This window comes from Xenopus laevis, chromosome 1S (genome assembly GCF_017654675.1).
Source record: "Xenopus laevis strain J_2021 chromosome 1S, Xenopus_laevis_v10.1, whole genome shotgun sequence".
NCBI classification, from domain to species: domain Eukaryota; kingdom Metazoa; phylum Chordata; class Amphibia; order Anura; family Pipidae; genus Xenopus; species Xenopus laevis.
Window position 1 is genome coordinate 155,332,509 of NC_054372.1, and position 14,533 is coordinate 155,347,041.

Consider the following 14,533-nt stretch of genomic DNA (forward strand, 5'->3'; position numbering starts at 1 on the left):
GCATCCCTACTTTACAAATACTGTAAGAAATTCAGAGTTTTATCATCATGGCATTAATTCCACACCAACTCTGCTTCACCCTCTGCAGAGATTATTCATGAACTTGAGCACAATTGCAATTGATAGAATGGATACAAGTGTCCAAATCTACCTGCACCCGCGCATGCTCCTAGCATCTTGAGCTGAGCACCAAAGCACCTATCCAGCCTGCTCTGATGAATTTCACACAAACATGGACTAGGCAACATGAACATGACAGAAATTCCAGGGTTCCACTAGATCAGTGCTGTCCAACTTCTATGGTACCGAGGGACAGAATTTTTCTACATGGTGGAGGGACGATAATGGAAGCAGGTGTTAGCCACTTCCTGTTTTTAGACCACACCCACTCTAAACCATACCCATGTTACCACAAGACCATATTCACATTAATAGCACACCAAAAAACCAAATGGTTGGTGCTCATTGCACGGAATGGATGTCACTCATATGTGAAAAAAGTTACGTCATATTAAGACACACCCTTAAATCCATATGCCTCCTACTCCCCTGTGTATAATACAGCACCAATTGCAAAGTATATGGCAGCATGCTTTTTGTCACATAATTTGGAATTTTATCATAAACTAATATATACTGTATAAACCACATAATATGACTTTTTAGTATTAACCATTTATATTGGCTAATGCACTTATTTATGTCTTAATTACATTTATTTATATCTTAATGAATTGTTAATTACTTAATTAATGTTTAGCACGCCCACACCTTAGATCACTTTACCTGCTTAAACTTTAAATTGATTTGTGCATTTTATGTCTATATGCTTGATAAAGGGGGTCACACCGAAACATTGCATGTTGCAATACACTCAATTAATTAGCAAGGTTTATCCTGCTAGTACATGTGTGCCAGTGAATTTTCTTGTATCCACTATAATAAAGCACCCCCAGCATATAATTAAACACCTTTGGGCCCCTAACAATCATTTTCAAATGCTAACAAACCTCCAGAACAAATACCAGGCTTATGTTCCATAGGGATCATAGGACAGGCAGGGTATGGCACACACAGGAAGCATAGGGAAGGCAGAATAGAGCAGGAGACCGGGAAATTTATCAGGTCCACTCTAATATGTACTACATACAGTGACACAGTGATGGTGCCCCATTAGCATTTTGTATAAAGTGTGAACAGGTGAACAATGTGGGCAGTTTCAGTCTGGGTCTCAGGTGTGAACAGTACAGGCTTTAGGGTGTGAACAATAGAGATGTCACAAGTGTGAACAATACAGGGGATTACAGTGTGAATTTGAGGTTTAAACAATGCAGGAGTCAGTTAATCTCTGTAGTAATACCTTTTAAAATTTATACATGGTAAGCAGACACAGCTGGCAGACTTTAAGGAAGGCCACTCAAGGGGGTGCCAGTTGGACAGCCCTGCACTCGATAGTTGTGTCCATGGATAATGGCACTATTGACACTGCCATCCCAACTCTGAAACTGTATGCATGACTAAAGAATTGTGGGTGCTAATTTTGCAAGCATATTGCCACGCCTCCAACTGGTCGTCTGCAATCAGCAATTTCTGGGGTTCTTTCAGCTCTGTGTCCCCAGGTGGTTCAGACCTGAGTTTGGTGTGTGCTTTATTCATCTGCATTCTATCATATGGCTACTCAAGTGTTATCTGATTTCATTCTACCCTATGGGTCTCTGTCTACTGGAGTGGACAACCATGACAACTGCAGCATTCTTCAGTTCTTCATCAGTTGACTAGAAAAAAAACAGTGGGTGCTGAGGGTTTGCTTCTTGGGAATGATCACTTCGCTCTCAAGCACTGATCCATACGACATTGCATCAGGTAGGATAGTTCTTATTATTTTTTAGTGGGGAGTACAGTACCAGTATCCTATGTGTGCCTTACACATAATTATAGGGATCATGACCCTTGTGTTGCTAGTGAAGAAAACTTCAGGAAGATAAATGGTCCAGGACTTATCCACCAATTTTACTTCCCTGCACCATGTGGCTTTATTTGCCTTTCCCAAATGCATGTGTTACAGATTTACTTACACAGGTGCTAAATTGTAGTAGTTGCAGTTACTTAGAGCAACCAATCAGATATTTTCTTTCATCTTTTAACTTGCAGTCGATCAAAACTGATGCTAGGTTCGTTGCTATCAGGAAATGCAACTGTGCAATTAAGCACATTCGTTAAGTAAATCAGCTGCAGGGAGTACTATCAAATAATAAGCATAAGGCGTGGCCTAACAGTAAATATGTACAGTATTTATGCAACAAAAAGGGACAGGAGCTTTATACATATTCACAGTTATCTGCGATCCAAATAAAATCCAAGTAAATCTACTGGTGCTTGAAAGGGAAAACATTTGTTCATGCAGGACAACAAAGAATCAACAACACTATCATTGTAATAACTTATGGCATGAAAATAATAATGTACTTTCTAGTGAATGATATTGACAATTCCAGTCTACATGACTACATTTCCCAGCATCCTCTTTCTCCTACTAAAGTGGAATGTTACAATTCTATTGGAAAACGTTTCATACTGGGTTACGGTTACCATCTCACCCCTCTCTCTATTGATGAGAACCATGTAACATTAACCTTAAAGGGGACATTTACCTTTGAGTTAACTTTAGAATAATGTAGAGAGTGATATTCTGAGACAATTTGCAATTGGTTTTTATGTTTTATTATTTGTGCTTTTTGAGTTATCTTTTTATTTAGCAGCTCTCCAGTAAGCAATCCAGTTGCTAGGATCAACCATGCATTGATTTAAATAAGAGACTGGAATATGAACAAAAGAGGGCCTGAATAGAAAGATGAGCAATAAAAAGTAGCAATAACAATACATATGTAGCCTTTGGGAGCATTTGATTTTTTAGAGTGACCCCATTTGAAAGCTGGAAGAGTCAGCATAAAAAAGCAAATAAAAAAAAAATAATGAAGATCAATTGAAAAGTTGAACTAAGCATTCGATAACATACTAGATTTAACTTAAATGAATTGTTCAGGATAAAAATAAAAACTGTTTAAATAGATAATAAATAATAACAAAACATGTTTTCAATATAGTTAGTTAGGCGAAAATGTAATGCATGAAGGCTGGAGTAGCTGGACATCTAACATAAATGAACAGAACACTACTTCTTGCTTTGCAGCTCTCTTGGTTTCCACTGATTGGTTACCAGGCAGTAACCAATCAGTGACTTGAGGTGGGGCAAATGGTTCATAACTGTTTGCTTTTGAACCTGACCTGCATGCAGAGAATCAAAAGCAAAATCACTGAACATTTATGTCCCATATGGCCCCCTTGAAGGCACTGACTAACTCAGAAGGTGGCCATACATGTAGAGATCCGCCCATTTGGCTAAACTCTCTCCGATATACCCACATTGAGGTGGGTGATACGGGGCTGATCCAATCGTGGACCCAGGGCCCAACGATCGAATCATAATGCTGCCAATGCGGGCAGTCCGAAGGTCTGCGATCTAACAGGATTTTTAACCCTGCCCAATCAACATCTATAGGAAGCCGTCGGAGGGCCCCACACATGGTCCAATAAGCTGATGACTGTTGGCAGCTTTTATCGCCCCATGTATGGCCACCTGAGAGCTGCAAAGTAGCAAGTAGTGTTCTGTTCTGTTTTTTTAGACATCCAGTCACTAAATTAGAAACATCTTTTATTTTGCACAACCTATCTATTTAACCATTTTTTTTTTTACCCTGAACTAGTGATGTGTGGGCCGGCCCAAAACCCATGGGACCCGCTGGTCAGGTGGGTTTGGGCCGACATCCTCTGGCTCCGGGCGAACATTATTTACTTCATTGTCCTCACCTCAGCCTTCTTCTGCCCCACACAGTTAACTCAAAGGTGAACAACCCCTTTAAAGAGCACAATTTTTGCACTGAATGTGTCTCAGACAATGCCATTTACACACTTACAAATCTTTTCTGTTTGCTGCTAAAGATGTTGCCGCAAAGTCTGATGCCACTTACCCTTCATGTTAATCTTCAGCAATTTCTATACTCTAGTATTACACAACCATTTACATGCCACTCTGCCTACTCCATTGACAGACAAGAACCTAACTGCCCAATGGCGTAGATTCTACATTTCTGGATTCCATTGTAGCCTATATAATTCATTTGTATGCAAATGAGTTAGTTCCATTTGAACATTCTACTACTTTATGCACTTTTGCCATTATATCTTATCAACATAAATCCACCTCCCACCTTTCCCTTTCATATGCCCTCTGAAATGCCACTCCCTGCTTGCTACTCATTAGAACAAGACCTGTCACCTAAAAACTTGATGTACATGTGTTGACTGCTCTACCTGCCTCACCAACATACTAAACTTATGGAAGCCCCACTTTCTGTCATGACTTGGAGATTGTCATGATAGTGAAGTTGAAATCCTTTTCTCTCTGATTAGATGTCAAATCAATTTACTTCTCTTTTATTCATTTTATGTCCACACCATGTGCTTTTTCCCTGATATTCTATCACTCTTCTACCTCCCCTACATTTTATATTGCTTTGCTTCTTGGCTCCCTCTTCTATAACATAGCTGTTATCATTCAGGATGACCTCAACATTTCTTCTTATAGCTTTCAATTCTTTCCAAATGCCAGCCTTTATCTCAGGTCTTCTACCAACTAACATTTAGTTTCTCTTTTCCATTTTGCTTTCAAAATTCTGGCTTGTCTATATTTGCCTGACAAAGCATCAAACCTTCAATTCCATTCTTTCTTATAGAAATTGCAAACCAGTAAAGTAGCCAATCGCCTTCTCCTTGCCAAATCTATAGATCATGTCTCTATATGCTTTTAGATCTCTCTGCAGTCTTTTAAAAGTCAGTCTATAGATACACCACTTCTTCAACACACTTTATACTCCATTGGCTTTTGTAACACTTTTTCCTGGTTTAAATCTTATCGCTCATACTTACTGTTACTTCCTTAATTTCAAAGGTTTCCTATTCTCTTTAGTCTATACCACATCTCTCCCCATTCAAAGCTGAGAAAGCAGAAAAAGCACAGGATACACAACAGATAAACTCTGTAGTATACAATGGGATTCTTCAGAACTTATATGTTTTCTACTGTGTATCCTGTGCTTGAATGGCTGCCCCCATGGCTACACAGCAGCTTGTTTATGTAAACTATAGTAGTGTTTCTGAATTAAATACACCAATTTTACCAGTGCAGGGAAACAGTACAGGTATGGGACCTGTTATCCAGAATGTTCGACCTGGGGCTTTTCAGACAACAGAGCTCTCCATAATTTGAATCTTCATATCTTTAGTCTATTAGAACAACATGTAAACATTAAATAAACCCAATAGGCTGGTTCTGTTTTCAATAAGGATTCATTATTTCTTAGTTTGGACAATGTACAATGTTTTATTATTACAGAGAAAAGGCAAACCATTTTTTAAAAATTCACATTATTTGGATAAAATGGAGTCTATGGGAGACGGCCTTTCTGTAATTTGGAGCCTTCTAGCTAACAGGTTTCCGGATAATGGATCCTATTCCTGTACATCTTATTGTCATTCCTTTAAAACACTTTAGAAAAAAATTTAACTGTTCTTTTAAGGCGTTTTATGTTCTTTAGGAAATAACTTTTGCAGCGCACTAGGTGAACTCTCTCCATCTCTCATCAGCTGGAAAAAGCTGATTAATACTGAACTATAACTTCATAAAGTGATGAACTTAACTAGAGGAATATCATCTAAATTTGAGAAAATGCATACATTCATGTCCCAGATAATATACCCAGTGGTATGGTTTACAGTTGTTTCCATTTTTCCTACCAATGATGAAAAACACAAGGACTAGTGATGGGTAAATCTGTTTTGCGGCAGCAAAAATTCACAAAACACAATGAAGTCTATGGGCGTTTTTGCTCTGCAAATTTTTCCAATCTGCTTCACTTTTTATGAAGCAACTTTTTCAGGGCACAATACATTGGAATCTATGGCATTTATTTTGCAGACAAAACCCCGTGGACATCTTTGCTCATTACTAACAAGGACTTTACTTTTTGATACACAAGCACTTATTGGTATGCCGACACTTACACAACAAGGGGCATCGGGGGAGCCTTTTTAAAACATAGTAACATAGTAACATAGTAAGTAAGGTTGAAAAAAGACACATGTCCATCGAGTTCAACTTTTTTTTTTTTTATTAACTACCTATCTGCCAGTTGATCCAGAGGAAGGCAAAAAAAACCCATCTGAAGCCTCTCCAATTTGCCTTAGAGGGGGAAAAATTCCTTCCTGACTCCAAAATGGCAATCGGACTAGTCCCTGGATCAACTTGTACTATGAGCTATTTCCCATAACCCTGTATTCCCTTACTTGCTAAAAAGCCATCCAACCCCTTCTTAAAGCTATCTAATGTATCAGCCTGTACAACTGATTCAGGGAGAGAATTCCACATCTTCACAGCTCTCACTGTAAAAAACCCCTTCCGAATATTTAGGCGGAACCTATTTTCTTCTAATCGGAATGGGTGACCTTGTGTCAGCTGGAAAGACCTATTGGTAAATAAAGCATTAGAGAGATTATTATATGATCCCCTTATATATTTATACATAGTAATCATATCACCCCTTAAGCGCCTCTTCTCCAGCGTGAACATCTCCAATTTGGCCAGTCTTTCCTCATAGCTAAGATTTTCAATACCTTTTACCAGCTTAGTTGCCCTTCTCTGTACCCTCTCTAATACAATAATGTCCTGTTTGAGTGATGTAAAACCAAAGGGCGGTACAGACAGTGTTGGACTGGGACACCAGGGGCCCACCCAAACACCTTAGACAAGGGGCCCACCAAAAAACCTTAGACCAAGGGCCCACCAAAAAAACCTTAGACCAAGGGTCCACCAAAAAACCTTAGACCAGGGACCCACCAAAAAACCTTAGACCAGGGACCCACCAAAAAACCTTAGACCAGGGGCCCACTCTCAGTACTATTATTCTTCTCTCCTCAATCATTCTCTATTCTCCAAGTCTCTTTTCTTTACATACTATAATCTATTATTCTATTTAGCCTCTTTGTTCTCATAGAAATAGGGAATGTTTAGCAGCATGAGGGCCCACTGACACCTGGGCCACAGGGAGTTTTCCTGGTATTCCGGTGGTCCAGTCTGACATTGGGTACAGACCCCCCAAAACCTTGTAATGTTCTCTGTGGCTGAATAAATCAATTTAAGCATTATTAAGTGAGCTCTATAGCCTCAATCGCATGGCTGTTCATCTAGAGTTGACACCACCAATAAACACTAGTAAGTAAGTAAATTAAATGAGCCAAGACTCCATATATCTATGTAATACAAGACAATAAAATTGCAAGGTGTTTGAGCAGTGCCCATACAGACTGCATTTAAAGTTTAGTGTAACTTAACTTTTAGTATGCCATAGAATGCCCTATTCTTAGCAACTTTTCAACTGCTAATTTTTTTATATTTCTTATAATTTTTTAATTATTTCCCTTTTTTCTGCCTCTTTCCAAAACTTGAAATGCCTGGTTGTTTGGGTAAATTGTACCCTAGCATCCAAATACAGTAGCTGTTGAAATTCCTGATCAAAAAGCTAAATAATTAAAAAAAAAAGATTTTTAAAAAAAAGACCTATTGCAACTTTTTAGTAAGTTCCAATAGGAGTCACTGTATCCCTCAAAGAAATTAGGGAAAAACAGAAAGCATGTAGTGTAGTATTCTCAATTCAAACTAAAGAATGCTACACTATATGCTTCCTGTTTTTCCCTAATCTCTTTGCGGGGTACAGCGACTCCTATTGGAACAAATTTTTTGGAGGCAGAAAAGAGCAGGATAGGTTGCTGGATCTGGGGACACACTAAGTTTGAGATTCCTTTGGTATTTGCAGCTTTTTAGTTGTCTACACTGTCTACATTGTATTAAACGTTTATTTAAAGGTGAGCAACCCCTTTGAATCAGTCTGTCATCAATGCAACTCCAGTTCAGAATCTGTATCCCCATGTATTACTGCCACAGGGAAAGCAAATATGACAGTTTCTATATGCCTTTGTTGTAGGAGTTAAAGGCATCAATCAAATACATGTAGTTACTGCTTTCTTTTGACATGGAACAATACTTCCCTCTTGTGGTCACTATCATAATTACAGTAGCTAGAAATCTGCAGTCATGCGCTCAGTCACATCTCTCTAGTGTAACAACTCCCGTTTAAACAAATCCTCTAAAAAAAATTAACTCTTATTTGGGAAGGCAAACATAAGTGCAAAATCGCATGTAAAGTTGCACATTGCATTGTGAGTCGATGATATCAGCACAGGGTGAATATCATTGATGAAGCCCATTTTCCTTCTGACATCTCAAGGCTTATGTCACACACAGGGTCACACATTATTTTAATATCATCTAGTAGATAAAAGATTTAATATGAAGTGAACACTCAAGTAAAGATATTCTACAGCTTTGTTCAGTTGGCTGGAGGAGAGTACAAGCAAAACATGTAACATAAATAAACCAAGAACAAACAACACAACAAGCACAAGTCAAGCCATTAGGTGAGAAGGTCCTGCCTATGGGTTCTGCAGAATTTATGCCAGATATAGGATGTATTGTTTCCTATAGGGGCCTATTGATGTCTAGCCCCATAGAAAATAGTAATATCCATATAAATCCAACTGCTTGTAGCAGATAGTAGACTCCCCATGAGACGTTAACGATAGACATTAGAATGAAGCATTGCTGCTGTTAATGTATAATTTATCACACTGAGGCATTCCGAGAAATATGTATATTTGAAAAGGTCTTCGGCAGCTTTACAGTCAAATCTGTTTTAATATATTATTTACCTTTAGTTCTGCACTTGCCTGTTTAATATATGCATTATGAGTATGAATCAGATAAATGTTCTGGGTTTACTGTTCATATGCAGCTCTAATCAAAGTGCAAGTTGTTTATCCTACTTAGTAAACATCACCTATCTGTATGGAAAGCCAATCGTTAAACTTGTCCTTTATAACATATAAATATACATACAGTGAATACATGTTGCAGAATAGAATCAATAACTAATGAAATTAAAGGAGAACTAAAGTTTAACTATAGAAACTGGGCAGAAATGTTGTACATTTCAATATTTCTGGCTTCTATACCAGCCCTAGGCAACCACTGCCCTTTAGCAGTAAAAATCTGTGTCTCCAAAGATGCCCCAGTAGCTCCCCATCTTCTTTTCTGCTGATTCACTGCACATGCTCTGTGCTGCTGTCACTTACTGAGCTTATGGGCCAATGCATAAGCTACTGAATATATAGAGGGCTGCTCCTGAATTGAGGCAAGCGGCCAGTTACAGGGGGTGGCAAAAAGCCGCCTCTTGTAACTTTAAGAGCCGAATTTCCGGGTTTTAACCTGGAAATTCAGCTCCGCTACTGCAGAGAGCGATATTGCGCACTTTGCACTAGCGGTGCAGCTCCCTTTGGCTCTGACGCTGATGTTTTAAGCATGGAGTGGGAAAGCGGGGGGCAGCAGCAGCCCCAGGGTTGTCCCTGAATATATAGTGAATAAAGTACCCCCTTTTGTAAAATATAAGGATATTATAAGTTACCGAGGAGTTTCATGACCATATAAAAACACGAGGCCGAAGGCCGAGTGTTTTTATACAGGTCAGGAAACTCCGAAGTAACTTCTAATATCCTCATATTTTACAACTGGGGGTACTTTATTTATTATAATACACAAGTTTCGGTGAGTCATGTGACAGAAATGACATCAGAACTCACCGTTTATAACTGATGACATCAGAACTCACTGTTTATAAGGATATAATTTACAGGATATTCATGGCTTTTGTGTATTATATACAGTATATAATATAAATGTCACAATTTAAGGGTGATTAGTAAATAATTCAAATAATTGGTACATGGCAGTTCAGAAACCAGCACAATTATAATCAGAATTTATTAATCAGCCCTGTAGCATTAGCTTGTATGACAGACAAACCTCATTTACTAAAAGAGAAAGAGAAAAATTGCCAGCACACGGTTTTGCCTTTAAAAAAATTATTATTACAAAAAAGGAGGTGTTAGTACCACACTTTGGCCAAAATATGTAAGCTTACTTGCCTCATCAAGGCCCCTCATTGTATGTGAGTCTGACACTATCCATTGGCATTCTTAATATGTAGTGCATTTAAAATCAAGTCCCCCATCAAACAATGTGAATGTAGTCAGACCATTGCACATTTACCCTTAACTCAGAGGCTCTAGAGAGAAAACAGGGAGCTTTTAAGCCCCAGCCAATAAACATACACCTGTAAATCATTTCCTGTTTAAAAGAAATCACCAGTTTTCTATCTAACTCACGCTGTGGCATTGACTAACCCACAATCTGGAGTTGACCATTACTATAACCGATAAAAAGCCAATATTTGTACACTAAGAGAAAGATTGCCACTGCATGGTTTGCCCTTAAAAATAATAAAAAATCAGGTGTTAATATCTCATTTATTGCTTAAAAGGACAAGGCAAGGCAAAAAAAATAAAATCCCTTTTTTACTTTCTTTAATGAAAAAGAAACCTTTCTCCAATATACTTCAATTAAAAAATGTGTACCGTTTTTATAAGAAACCTGACTGTATGCAGTGAAATTCTCCCTTCATTTACTGCTGTGGATAGGAATTGTCCCTAACTGCTGAGCGGGGAAACAATCATACTTATGAACAGCAGGGGGAGCCCCCGCCTTACTTACCAGCCATGCAGAACTCAAGCAGCTTTGTTTATGAAGATCCCTAAGCAGCCCAGACCACACTGAGCATGTGCAGGGTCAGGGTCAGGCCAAGATGTTTAACAAAGTTACAAGATGACAGCCCCCTGTAGCCAACTTTGAAAGCATAAATCATTTGTTTGATTAGACTTTGTGGTGCAGTAAGTGCATGCTTATGTTTAGTATACAAAATACAGCATTTCTAGCCTTATTCTATTTTAGACTTTCCTTGTCCTTTAATGATTTGCAACATCCCCTAAGCTTAGGTTCTCAACAGCTGCTCAAAACACACTGACCTCCAATAACCACTACAATAAAGAATGTGGTCCTCAGTAAATTACTGTTTATTTTGAGTGTATATACAGATTCATATTCTAACACTCCAACAAGATACTAAGCTGTGTGATCTCAGCACTAATAAAGTGTTACTTACAAGCTAAATGTATGTGCATGCAATTTAATTCATTATGCGGGCCTGGATTATCACTGTGCCCTACATTTCCCTCTATATCCAGTTTTTTCTCTGTTGTTAGATTTGTTACCAGTCAGGTTATGTCAGATGGACACATATTTCACAATTAGGATGTTCTTTCCGTGCTGGAAGATGTCTCTATTTTTCTTATATCTGCTCTGAGCTTCTCATCACTGTTACTCTCCTCTGGTCTGTCAGCACTTGTATCAGCTGCTGTCTGTTCCTGTCCCCAGATTTTTCACTATTAGTCTGTGTTGTCTGTTATGGAGGCCATCTGCACCATATTTTCTGTCCTCTCTTCTGTGCTGCTGCCACGTCTGTGCCTATCCCTGTGACAATTCTAATTCTGTGATTTCAATCCACCATATTCTTACCGGTTTGTCCTCAGAGTCATGCCCTTACTGTCTGGCCAAGTCACTATTTGTACAGTGAAACAAACAAGAGACACAATAGGACGTCCTTGATGGCAAACCCAAGTACCGTCAGAACAATGGTCCCTCGCTCCCTCCTCACTGGAGCCTCAGAAACTCCTCTCTCTCTCTCTCTCTCTCTCTCTCTCTCTCTCTCTCTCTCTCTCTCTACCCTGCCACTAACTCTCTCCATCTACAGTGAACTCCAACACACAGGGGCGCCATTAGGGGGGTACTGGGGGGACAATCCTCCCGGGCCCCCTCGAGTCACTAAGCCACTGAAGTATGTGCCGCCATGAGTAGGAGCCAGACCACCGTCAAAAGGAGCCAAGCTGCAGCAGTCGAAAGGAGCCGAGTCACAGATGAAAGGAGCCAAGGAAAAAGTAAGGTTATTTCCACTGAACCAATGTTTTTTTTTTAATCCCTGGGCACATTTTTTTAACTTTGTATGGGGACACTGGCCACCAATGGTTTTTTATTTTATTTTATGGGGGGCCTGGTCACTAATTCTTTTTTTACTTGTGGGGGGGTCAGTGATGTTTTTTTGTTTTATTGTTTGGGGTGCCTGACTATGATTTTTTAATTTGGGGGACCCTGGCCACCAATTTTTTTTAACTGGGGGAGAGGGCAACCAATGTTTTTTTTCTATTTTGTGGTGGTGGGGGGTGGTGGGGGGGGGCTGGCCAGCTATGGGGTTTTTACTTGTAGGGGCCCCTGTCTACCAATTGGGGTTTTCTTTAAATTGCAGGGGCCCTGACCACCAATGTTGTCTTTTAACTTGTAGGAGTTGGCCCACAAAAATTTACGGTGGCGTACAGGGGCCTGCTAATTCTGATGGTGGAACTGCCAATACATCTATCCTACTACTACATCTATCTAATTCTGCTTGTTACCTCTCTGAGATGGTCTACCTCAGGCTCTCTTGTGTCAAGTGCTATCCCCTTCTCAACAACCAAAGAGAGAGTGATGCTCTGCCTTCCCCCTTATACAACTTCCCCTGCATAACAGTGCCACCTAGTGGCCACAGTAATGGGTAACTACATCTATGATATATATATCTGTAACTAAATAGACACTTTGTATGAACTTCACAGATTTCACGGCAGAAAATTTATTATATGGACTATCCATGTTTGCTGCACAACGGTGACACCCAGTGGTGAGATTTTTTTCTCTCTTTGATGCATTCTTTTCAATGGCTAATTAGTTATGTGAAGTTCAAACCTTTGATGACATCATACTTGGCGCCAAAATTTCAAATACAGGTGGGGGTATAAAAAGACTGTTATCACTGCATGTATGTATCCTTGAAAAAGGCCCTAAGGAGGACCGAAACGTTGGAACACAGACTTATGCAAATAAATATTATCTGATTCACTAAGAAAAAATGGTGTGCGGCTCCATATGAAAGCTATATATATATATATATATATATATATATATATATATATATATATATATATATATATATATATATATATATATATATATATATACATACCAGAAGGAGGCTTGCACTCACAGGTCTTACAAAGAAATAACGGTGTTTATTAGTAAAATAAGAACTAATGTTTTGCCTAGCACTCTAGCCTTTCTCTTTTGATTTCTCTAGATGTTACTGGGCCCCACAGCAAATTAATTTTAGGGCCACCAACAGATATGGAGGTAACTGACCTTTTAAACACTATCTGATGCCAAATATTGGAATTTTGGTGATAAAAATTACATAACAGCATTTGGCAGCATGGCTCCAACATCTGACATCAAAAATCTGATACCAACTGTAAAGCATTGTGGTAGAAATGTTATGGTTTTGGATTGCTTTGCTGCATCAGGGCCTGGGTAGGTCACCATCATATAATTTACTTTGAATTCTTCATTGTACCAGAGGGTGCTTGAGGATCTTACCATCATGTCAGACCATCTGTCAAAAGACCTAGCCTCAAACAAAAGAAGCCCTGCATGACAATGACCTTGAACATTCCAGTATATCCAATAAGTAATGGCTAAAAAATTGAAGGGTCTAGAAATAGATACCAGATATTATTGGTTGTAGTTACTTTTTCCACAGAAAGAAATGGCAAATATGTTGTGTGCCAAGGGTGTACTGGAAATACATGCTTGATAAAGGGTGGGGTCGAAACGTTGCAATTCTTTTTTCGCTGCTAAGAGATATGATAAAATAAAGGCATTTTCAGCTATGAGAAGATGTACTGGAAATAGTAACAGGCCCGAATTTGCGGAAAGGACACAAAGGCCTGGGCTTAGGGCAGCAAGATTTTAGGGGCAGCACATTGCCCAACCACATCGACATTGGTTCCAAAGCACTGGGGAGGTTTGATAGTTTTAAAATTTCCTTTGTGCCGCCAACCTTCAGTACTTTGGACCTGACAAAGGAAATTTGCTCATGCGCATATGTCAAGGGGAGGGTGGCAGGGGCAACAAGCAGTGGCAGGCCTAGTGGCGGATGATGTGTAAATCCAGCCCTGAATAGTAATTCAGACCAGACAGTCCTCTTTATTGCTAGGGCCATAAGATTGCGGAGAAATGCAAGCAGAGAATCCGCTCCCCTGCTGCTACTGTGCTACGGCATTACCTACACCTGGAAGCATGTTTCTGCTCGGGTACAGGCAGACACGTTGGATTTTAGCAACAAAACGTGAAATTTTGTGCCAAAAGCCGCCCTGCCTGCAGAAGAGAAAGGGAGTAGCTGTGCTACGAATTCTCCACCTGTGGAGAATCCATATTGTCTGGTCATAGTCTAAATGATTTGCTCTTTCTATGTTTGGTGAAGCACAATGAGGCTAATCAAAATCATGGAAGATAAATAAATCCTTAACTAAATGAGGTTAAAACTTT

General features: G+C 39.3%; 1 long non-coding RNA gene across 1 annotated transcript; it reads left to right on the top strand.

Moving 5' to 3' along the window:
* The first annotated feature begins 1,318 nt into the window (after positions 1–1,318).
* On the top strand, positions 1,319–13,016 carry LOC121399501. The gene is made up of 3 exons (XR_005965086.1): positions 1,319–1,863; positions 11,874–12,057; positions 12,459–13,016. It is a non-coding gene; the product is annotated as an uncharacterized LOC121399501 (long non-coding RNA).
* Positions 13,017–14,533: the final 1,517 nt, after the last annotated feature.